Below are 10,112 nucleotides of genomic sequence, written 5' to 3'. Positions count from 1 at the left end.
TTTATAAAGACAGTACATTACGCGTTTACATGCAGGATCCATTTTGGAAAACAGTCTCGACTAATCGAGTCACGAACGCCGTGCTACGTTAGATTTCACTATGCGTAATTCCTATCGACCAGCTCACTTAGCGCGGCGTTCGTTGCTCGACTAGTCGAGACTGTTTTCCAAGATGGATCCTGCATGTAAACGCGTAATGTACTGTCTTTATAAAGTATCTTCTTATTAAACTGTCTGTACACTTACAAAGTTCTCAATGCTTCGGTTTGCATGTATGGACCCTCATTATGCTACCGTGTTAGTGTGAGACTATTTTGAGCCTTGTTAGTGGTATTAACTAGCGATTTACTTTTACTTACTCTGTGCCCCATATACTATTGTTATGAGCTAATTTGTTTTTAAAGATAAAACACTTTATATTCGATTATCATGAAAACGCATCTCAGGGAACGATCGACTCGGTAACCATGTGTTAATTACCCCTAGGTTAATTTTTCACTGGATTTGTCCTTTAATGCTAAGTCCTGAAGTATCCCTTTAAGTAATTTATGTTTGTCTCTGATCCAGTTTTCAGTGCCATTTGAGTTTAGAATAAAAAGGAGGATGCAAAATAAAATACAATGTAATCAGTCGGACATACAGTGGTACAGTACTCGTTCAATAAATGCACAGATAAACAGATGTGTTTTGAGTCTGGATTTGAATGTGACTACTGTAGGAGCACATCTTATCTCTTCTGGAAGCTGGTTCCAGCTGCGGCTGGCATAATAGCTAAAAGCAGACTCGCCATGCTTAGAGTGAACCCTTGGTATTTCTAGTTGATGTGATCCTAATGATCTGTTAGGTTTATATTCAGTGAGCATATCTGCAATGTATTGAGGTCCTAGGCCATTTAGTGATTTATATACCCGTAATAATACTTTAAAATCAATCCTAAATATAACATGCGCAATATGGCTGCCGTCACATCATCCAAGTGGATGCTGCACATTGGTGGTGGTTGATGAGATTCCCCCTTCTATGTAAAGCGCTTTGAGTGCAGAGAAAAGCGCTATATAAATGTAATGAATTATTATTATTATTATAACTGGGAGCCAATGTAAAGACCTGAAGACTGGTGTGATATGTTCATACTTTCTGGTTCTGCTCAGAATCCTGGCAGCAGCGTTCTGTATGAGCTGCAACTGTCTTATGGTCTTTTTGGTAAGGCCAGTGAGGAGTCCATTATTGCTTTGACTTCTAAAACTAATGTCTGACTCCATAATCACACCGAGATTCCAGACTTGATTTTTAGTTGTTTGACCCCTAGCGCAGGCGCGGATTTATGGGTGGGCCTGGGTGGGCACGTGCCCACCCAGATTGACCGGTGGCCCGCCCAATCAGATTAATAAAAACAATTTTAATTTTTAATTTTAATAATAATAATAATAATGAATTAATAAATAATGTCATTGTAATAGTTTCCTGAGGACATTTATGTACAATAGCTACGAAAAATAGCTACAAAAGAAAAATATTATGTCGGCATATCATGTGTCAGTCCAGTGATGCTATCACGCAACACCGCTCTCTGTGCGCGCACTGACTTAACGTTGTGATAGTCTACATGCGAGTCGCATAACAGACAGATGAACTTCAGGTTTAAAGCAGCCGGGAGGGCTGACTGACATGAGTACAAGGTAGTTAAATTCACTACCTAAGTACTGATCTGCTATAGTTGACATATTTATCAGGCGTGTTACATAGTCGTAATTTGCGGGTGGGGCGAGGGACATGTCCCCACCACTTTTTTAAACATCTCGCGGCACTAATGTACCAATTCTACAAATACATTAAACATCTCCAGTTAACCAGCAGAGCATTCATTTCGTTCGTTTGTTAAATAAGAGACGATCTAGCGCTGAACTGTGTTTTTTAAATCAAGTGATGAAAGTGCTCGTTGCCGCTGCGATCAGTGGCGCTGATACAGTGTTCTCTCGTGTGGCTCGTGCTTCAATCCGGACGCGCGCTTCAATCCGTTGCGGATACTCTATTCGTTCTGGTGAAATCACACATCATAATGCACACATGTCCCTCCTTGATATACAACCACTGATGAACATAATCAGTTTTGATGAGAAAAAAAACTAAACTGGTGCGGATTAGATCCCACAACCTCTGACACTGCTGGCGAAAGTTCTACCACTGGACCATTTAGGTGTACGTTGTTTGAATAGGCGAATCTATGTATTTTAGTCACACAAAAATTGTCAGCACTGACAAAATATATAAGGCTACATCTCATTAAACGACAAATTAAACACCATGTAGCCTACTATTTAAATCGATTGCTGGACATCGTAATGTTATTGTACAATGTACATATATCTAATTTAGCAAAGTTACGCCACTGGGCGTGTATATAAGCTTAAAAATCCGAGGCCCCCCCGTATATTCACCAGGCCCACCTATTAATGACATTCTGTATCCGCCACTGCCCTAGCGTCAAGGTGTGCGTTCACCTTGAGAACTTCATCTTTGTTTCCAAATGCAATGACTTCAGTTTTGTCTTTGTTTAATCGGGGACCATTTTGGGGGATTTGAAAAGCACCCCATATCCACATACATTTGTCAAAATAGACAATTTTGGTATCATTTTACATGAAACCCTTTGAAGTTTCATAAAACAGTGCTAAAAGTGATAAACATTTAAGTGTATGTTGTCGGAGCTGTAATAAACCCCCCAAAAATATGTGCTTTTTGTTTTTTTGTTTTTAAATTCATTTTTGAAAGTGTATAACTCAGGCCCTGTGTGCTCTAGCACCATGCAGACAGTTATGGCTGTTTCCACTAGATGCCAGCAAACATTGGAAAACTGTTTTTTTTTTCTGTATAATAAAACATTTAAAAGATGTTCAAATTAATCTGAAGGGAGGAATATTACCTTTTTTTTATGTAATTTCCACCTACCCAAATCTAAATCTCTGCCCATACCCATATACTGTAGATAAATGCAATATCCCAGTGTCATTTTACAGAAAACCCATTGAAATTACATAAAACACTGCTGAATGTGATAAATATTACAGTATATGTTGTCTGTGCTATAATAAATAGAGTCTGAAACTTGTTTGAGCTCAGAAAACACAATGGAACAACAGTGGAACTATATTAGCTCTGTGCTCTACGATGCAGCAGCCAAATCCATCGGCTATAAGAGCAAGAACCACCAAGACTGGTTTGACGATAACTCAGACATCATCCACAACCTGCTTAAGGATATGCGGAAAGCACAACGAGAAACTTTAGACAACCCTTCATCCATTAAGACTTGACAGCATTGGCAGGCAGCTCGGAGGAAAGTGCAAAAGGATATACGGGCCATACAGAATGAGTGGTGGACTGAAAAGGCACATGAAATCTAATCCTTTGCAGATAAAAATGACATGCATAATTTTTATAATTCTGTCAAAACCATCTACGGTCCAACAAATCGCTGTGTCACTTTGCTGAAAACAGCTGATGGTCAAACACTTCTGAAGGACCAGAATAGTATCCTATTGAGGTGGGCTGACCATTTTGACACCCTGCTTAATCAGGACTCTGATGCAGACCCCACCATCCTAGACGAACTGCCTGAACTTCCTCCCATCCACGATCTCAGTCTACCACCAACCTTCCAGGAGGTTCTATCATCTGTCCGTTCCCTTAAGAACAACAAGTCCCCTGGCGCTGATAACATCCCTGCTGAGCTACTGAAGGAGGGAGGGTACATATGTATGCACACCTTCTACCAGTAGATCACCAAGGCCTGGACTGATGAGAACATCCCACAGCAATGGAGAGATGCAAACATTGTAGTCATCTATAAGAACAAGGGTGACAAGGCCGTATGCGGTAATAGTAGGGGCATATCACTCCTTTCTGTTGGTGGTAAGGTCATGGCCAAAGTGCTGCATCTGAGACTTATTAACAACATCACTGAGTCAATGCTGCCAGAATCACAGTGTGGGTTTAGAAAGAACAGAAGCACGATCAACATGATCTTCACAGCCCGGCAGCTTCAGGAAAAGTGCCGGGAGCAACATCAGGACATGTTTATGGCATTTGTCGATCTCTCGAAAGCATTCGACACTGTGCAAAGAGAGCTCTTATGGGATGTCCTCCTCAGGTTTGGATGTCCAGATAAGTTTGTTAACATCCTCCTCCAATTCCATGATGGGATGACTGCGCGGGTGACCATAGGCGGACAAGAGTCCGAGCCCTTCCCTGTACGCACAGGGCTGAGGCAGGGGTGTGTGTTAGCGCCAGCGCTCTTTAACATCTTCCTCCTGTGTGTCACCAAGCTTCTCCACAATGAGATTGAAAACAGCAGTGGTGTGGCAGTGGACTTCAGATTAGATGGCAACCTCTTTAACATTAGGAGGCTACATGCAACAACAAAAATCAGTAGAGAGCAGGTCCTGGAGCTACAGTATGCAGACGATTGTGCTTTTGTGGCCCATACTCCGGAGGATCTTCCAACTGTCCTTGCTGTGGCGGTGAGGGCGTACAGCAGGATGGGGCTGACTGTCAACACCACCAAGACAGAAGTGGTCTGCCAATGGAGTACCAATGTCCCACCCACATCTCCTGCCTTCACTGTTGGATATGAACAGCTGTCAGTAGTGCCATCTTTCAAATATCTGGGGAGTTTTCTCTCTGAGGATAGCGGCATCGACAATGAAATCCAGAGCCGAATTAAACAGGCATCAGCTGCCTTTGGGAGTCTTTCATAATAAGAACCTTCATCCCTCCACAAAGGTCGCCGTATACCAAGCGGTCTGTGTCACCACCCTCCTCTATAGCTGTGAAGCATGGGTAACCTACTGCCGTCACATCAAGTCCTTAGAGCACTTCCACATAAGCTGCCTTCAGCGTATTCTGGGAATTACCTGGCGTAATCATGTGCCTCACACTGAAATACTTAAAAAGACTAACTGCAGAAGTATTGAGGCCATTATTACCCAGCGCCAACTGCAGTGGTTGGGGCATGTGATAAGGCTGCCCCGCAGAGTACTATATGGCCAGTTACATCATGGTCAACGCTCAGCTGGGGGTCCGAAGCAGCGCTATAAAGATCAGATGAAGAACGCCTTGAGAAAATGTAAGATCAGACCTGAGGATCTGGAGGATGTTGCTGCTGACCGCACCACCTGGCGACAGCTATGTGGAGACGGGGTTCGTACACTAGAGATGGAGAGGACAACCAGAAGACAGCAGAAGCAAGCCAGGAGAAATGCAGCCATTGCAGCCACTGTGACCATCACACATACATATGCCCCACCTGCAATAGAGCTTGTGGGTCCAGGATAGGACTGTTCAGCCATCAAAGATCTCACCGTTAAAGGCGTGGACGTCATCATCGGATTTCGATGGACAACCGAAGAGTGGTCGACCGATATTGGTTTTTTGATGGCCGATGCCGATATCTTAGAGAGCAGGATGGCCGATGGCCGATATAAAGCCGATATTTATATATATATTTATTTTAAATCAATATTTAATAAGTTATAAATAAATTAGAAAACAAATCTTTAAAATAAACATGCTTTTATATTTTAGATGGCAACTTCTTGAATCTGCAATCCTATTACAGTATTTTTCACAAAGTAAATGTTTAGAAATATATGAATATGTGAATAAAAAGAAGGTAAACACTGTAACAGGGCACTCAGTAATCTGGTAATTTCGTGCTGGTAATCATATTTTTTCAAATAAAGACAATGTAACGCTAATTTTACATACAGCACAGTGAAAACGATATGAATATGACACAGTTGGCAACTGGATATATCACAGATATGAATGTGACACAGTTGACAACTGGTTATATATTAGCATATTTTAAAATGAAGGATTTCAAGTTTTTCGATCGCGTCTCCTGTGAAGCTGATCTTCTGTTCGCATTCACTCACTTCGCACGGACCGACCGTCACTTGCTGACAGTAATGCACACTTCACAAGATATCACAGCTGGATTCGATTAAATCTGCAAGGTTTGTGAAATTAAATGTTTATTAGATATTCAGAGATTTGTTTAAATGACGTAGATGCGCATTTGCTGAATGTTGACAGCAAATGAGAAAGTATTTTAGCCTGATTGTTTGCCTTTTCTGTTACAAATAATATAAAAGCAAACGCTTTACTTTACTTACTTCGCATACCATTTACTTTCTTTGTTTATCAGTTCTGTCAAACAAAGTATTAGATATGACTGACAGAGATCGTAAATTAATTAAGAGACGGAGAATGTGAGTGAGCGCTGTTTGATCTGAGGAGCTGCCGTTGCCATTCTCTTCTGGCGCTGGTGTTCTCAGCGCCGCCCGTCAAAATAAAAGTCTGGAGCACCGTCAAAATAAAAGTCCAACACATCGGCCGATGCCGATATTTCAAAAATGCCAAATATCGGCCTTGGCGATATATCGGTCGACCACTAATAATAAACAAACAAAAATATAGGCGCTTTATGATTTTGATCAGAAGATACAAGATTTATAATTTTCCAAATTATAGGCCTAAAATCAGTGTGGTCTATTACAATCCAGAACAGGATCCACATCCTCCAGATGTATATCATTCCTTAAATGTGCATCATGTTTGTCACCCGTGTTGTGCATCACCTCAGCATTACCCGGACTGCCTTCTGGAGATGTGATGCCAGCTGTGCCAGCTGCTGCTCAATCTTCAACAGAACCTGAAACAAAGAAATCACTGTTGATGCAGTTTTTGCACTGTAATAATATCCATTTCACAATATCAAAATGTAGATTTACTGAAATTACCATTTTATTCAAGTCTGCATACTTGGAAACTACTGTGCAAGCATCCTTGCCATATACTAAACGTTTGACATTTCTTTTCAAATAATAGTTTATCAGATTGGTTGCTGTGCTTTCACATTTCAAACTAATAATAACTCTACCAAAATGCGTATAACATTGTAAATGCTGTAATAATACAGTATAACTTAGGCCTACATACCAAACGCAGAGCGCTCTCTCCAAACTGCGCGTTTCAAAACTGTGCGCTCCCCTCTCGAAATCATCCATTTAGCTTCAGTTCCACTTCCAAAGATCGCTTTTATCAATGCCATCGACGCTTTTACCTTTCTAGGTGCAATTATAGAAATCAAAACTATAATTCCAAACGCAAACTCGAGAACACTTCAGTCAACAAAGCTCTTGCACGTCACCCGGAAGTGATCGGCGCGTCCAGCCTCTTGACCGCGAGCAGTGTCAGTATCTCAGCCAAGGAGGTAATCCAGCATCCGGAAAGCGTACCTTCTATGGGGGCATCCATTGGCTAACAAGCCATCACCTGCTGTTAGCATTCCACTGTTTATTTCTAAAGAAACATGGCAATGTATAAAAGGCTCCATTACCTTGTATCTTACGTTATGGCCCCGTAGAAGCCGTTTTTACATATAGACAGGTGGAGAATCTCGCAGGCAATCGGGGGGACGTGGAGGCATAAAGTCCAATAAAGTCAAAGGAGAAGCCCATAGAGAGTAATAAAGTTGCTCCTGCTCCTAGCTCATGGACAGCTCCTACTCACGCTCTCCGTCTCTGCAAGATTCGGAAGGGAATGATTCAGATTTCTCTTGGCACGGCTACTACAAGACTTACAACTATCAAACAGGTTTCTCACATCACATCTACGTCGTCAAGCTCAGTTTGAGGCTGCGCAGTACGCTCAATTTTTATTTTATTTTTTTTTACCAAAGACAACTCACAGAAACGTGAAAATGGTCTCATTTGAAAGATAACATCCTAAGCTAAAAGGTGATATAAAGTTTGTGGCTGTTTGTGGCTGACTGAAGCCGTCATCGGAGCTGAAATGTGATACTTTTCTCTGATCCTATTTCACGGCGCAATTCTTTTGAAGATCATTCAATCTATGATTTTCTCACAATGAAATAATCTACACCTTAGAATGAGAGCTTTCTTGTGATATATGACTTGACTGTTTTGTGAAATATATAAAAAAAGACATATACTACTACATATTAAAATATATTAAAAACGTAAGTTTTTTTAATGGCGATTAATCGTGATTAATCAGAAAAAAAATGTGTGCATAATCTAGTTAACTTTTGCAATCGATAAAAATAAATAAAAAAGAAACATGAATAAGTCTTATTAATGTTTATTTTTATTGAATATTTTTTATTGAATATTATGTCTTTATTTATGTTAATATCTGCACAATTAATGTGTATTTAGACTGCCTATGCCATTCGGTACCCCCCATAATCCCCCCTCCCCTCACAAGTCTCCCATATTTTGGTACCCAAATGTTGACGACATGATTCGTAGAAATATTTCTTCACAATCATAAAGTGGAAATTCGTCTATGGCATGTTATTCTTTGGTAAAGTTTAGATTCTAAGCTTTCAAATGATACCATAAATTGGGTGATACCATATAGGAAAGCCTATAGAGAATGAGAATGTGACGTCACGCGTTTCACTCTGCGTTGCATTCCGGGAAGGCACCACCATATTAGGTGGTTACGCCATATGTCGCCATGGTTACTTCAACAGTGAGACCGAGAGAAATAGCGACAAAGAGAGAAAAAGCAGCTTGATATTCGTTTTCATTTTTGCAATACGGTTGAATAAATGGAGAAATAGGAAGCGAAAGGAAAGGGGCTCTATCGGGAGTGACAAAATAACAACGTCAGGCAGCGTAATTTATAGAAACTGCTTAGCATCAACAACATGGACCTGAAAGACCTGCAGCTACAGAATGGATGAAAGACCCAGAAGCACTACCACCTTTCACACACCCTGACATAGTCAGTTACCTGGTTTATGGTATCAGTGCCTACACAATGCAAGAGTTTAGAAGCTTTAAGTCATATGAACATTTCTGATGCGGCTGGGTGCAACAAACCCACAAACCTGTTAACTGCAAGATCTCAGTCATACTTGAGGTTTCAGGCGTCATTCATGGAAATAAATCTGATATGAATCGGATGTGCATTTGGACCTGCCATGTAAGCGGACAGATCGGACATTCCCCTGTCAATGCGAGTCGTACGTCATTGAAAAAAAGACTGTCTTTTTGAAACAGTTTGCGGTACAGATATATCTATAATAGTGGTCGACCGATATATCGGCCGATATTTGGCACTTTTAAAATATCGGCATCGGCCGATACGTTTTTCTGATTGGCCGATGTGTTGGAAGCGGGACTTTTATTTTGACGGCGCTCCGGATTTTTATTTTTACGGGTGGCGCTGAGAACACCAGCGCCTGAGAAGAGAACGGCAGAGCCTGATCACACACAATGTTGCCAACTTAGCGCCTTTGTCGCTATTTTTAGCGACTTTTCAGACCCCTTTAGCAAAAAAAAGTCAAAAAAGTGACTAACGACAAATCTAGCTACTTTTTGGACAAACCTCAGTACAGGGCTGTAGTACTCGAGTCCGGTCTTGGAATTTAATTAAAATATTATTTTTCGTCACGTCATCCGCCCGATCCGCGGTTTATCCGCATCTCTAGTGTGTGTGTGTGTGTGTGTGTGAGTTGGCTCGGCCCTCCCTCAAGCAGTTTAATTGGTTTACATCGCGTGTATGATTGACTGGAACAGAATGTGAGGCTGATCAGACTGCCCGCCTTAAGGCCTATATAATTATTTTTTTGTTGTTCTTTGAATTAGTGAATTATTTTAAATAAAATTAAAATCAGTCATTATGTCATTATTACATAATGATTTCATTTCTATAGGCTATATTTTAAAAAATAGAGTCGGCTCTTCAGATATGCGACGCACCTACAAGAGGCTCATTCACGAACGACCCATCACTACTAATAACCATCACACACTAGAGTATCTTCGCACAAATGCTTGTACTTTTAAGTAGGCCTATACTGTGCAAAACGGTTCTTATGAATTTCTTAAACAACTTCCTGATGAATTTATTTGAAAATTCTGCAGTTTGTTCTCAAATAAAAAGAACATATGTTAAATTACACTGTGTTCATTGTTGTTTAACCAAACTTTAATGTTTTCTGAAAATACATGTCTTTCCTATTAACCCACGTCCAAATAACAATATAATACAATATAATATTTTTTTCAGGGAAG

General features: G+C 40.6%; 1 long non-coding RNA gene across 1 annotated transcript; it reads right to left on the bottom strand.

Moving 5' to 3' along the window:
- Nucleotides 1–5,058: 5,058 nt before the first annotated feature.
- Nucleotides 5,059–7,615, bottom strand: LOC309499047. Its single transcript, XR_014206121.1, has 3 exons — nucleotides 7,403–7,615; nucleotides 7,003–7,130; nucleotides 5,059–6,715 (listed from the first exon to the last, which is right to left on the bottom strand). It is a non-coding gene; the product is annotated as an uncharacterized lncRNA (long non-coding RNA).
- Nucleotides 7,616–10,112: the final 2,497 nt, after the last annotated feature.

Source organism: Leuciscus leuciscus (genome assembly GCF_965113295.1).
Source record: "Leuciscus leuciscus genome assembly, chromosome: 5".
In the NCBI taxonomy this organism is placed as follows: domain Eukaryota; kingdom Metazoa; phylum Chordata; class Actinopteri; order Cypriniformes; family Leuciscidae; genus Leuciscus; species Leuciscus leuciscus.
Note: the sequence above shows the minus strand (reverse complement) of the source record. Positions and strands in the feature narration are given on the sequence as shown.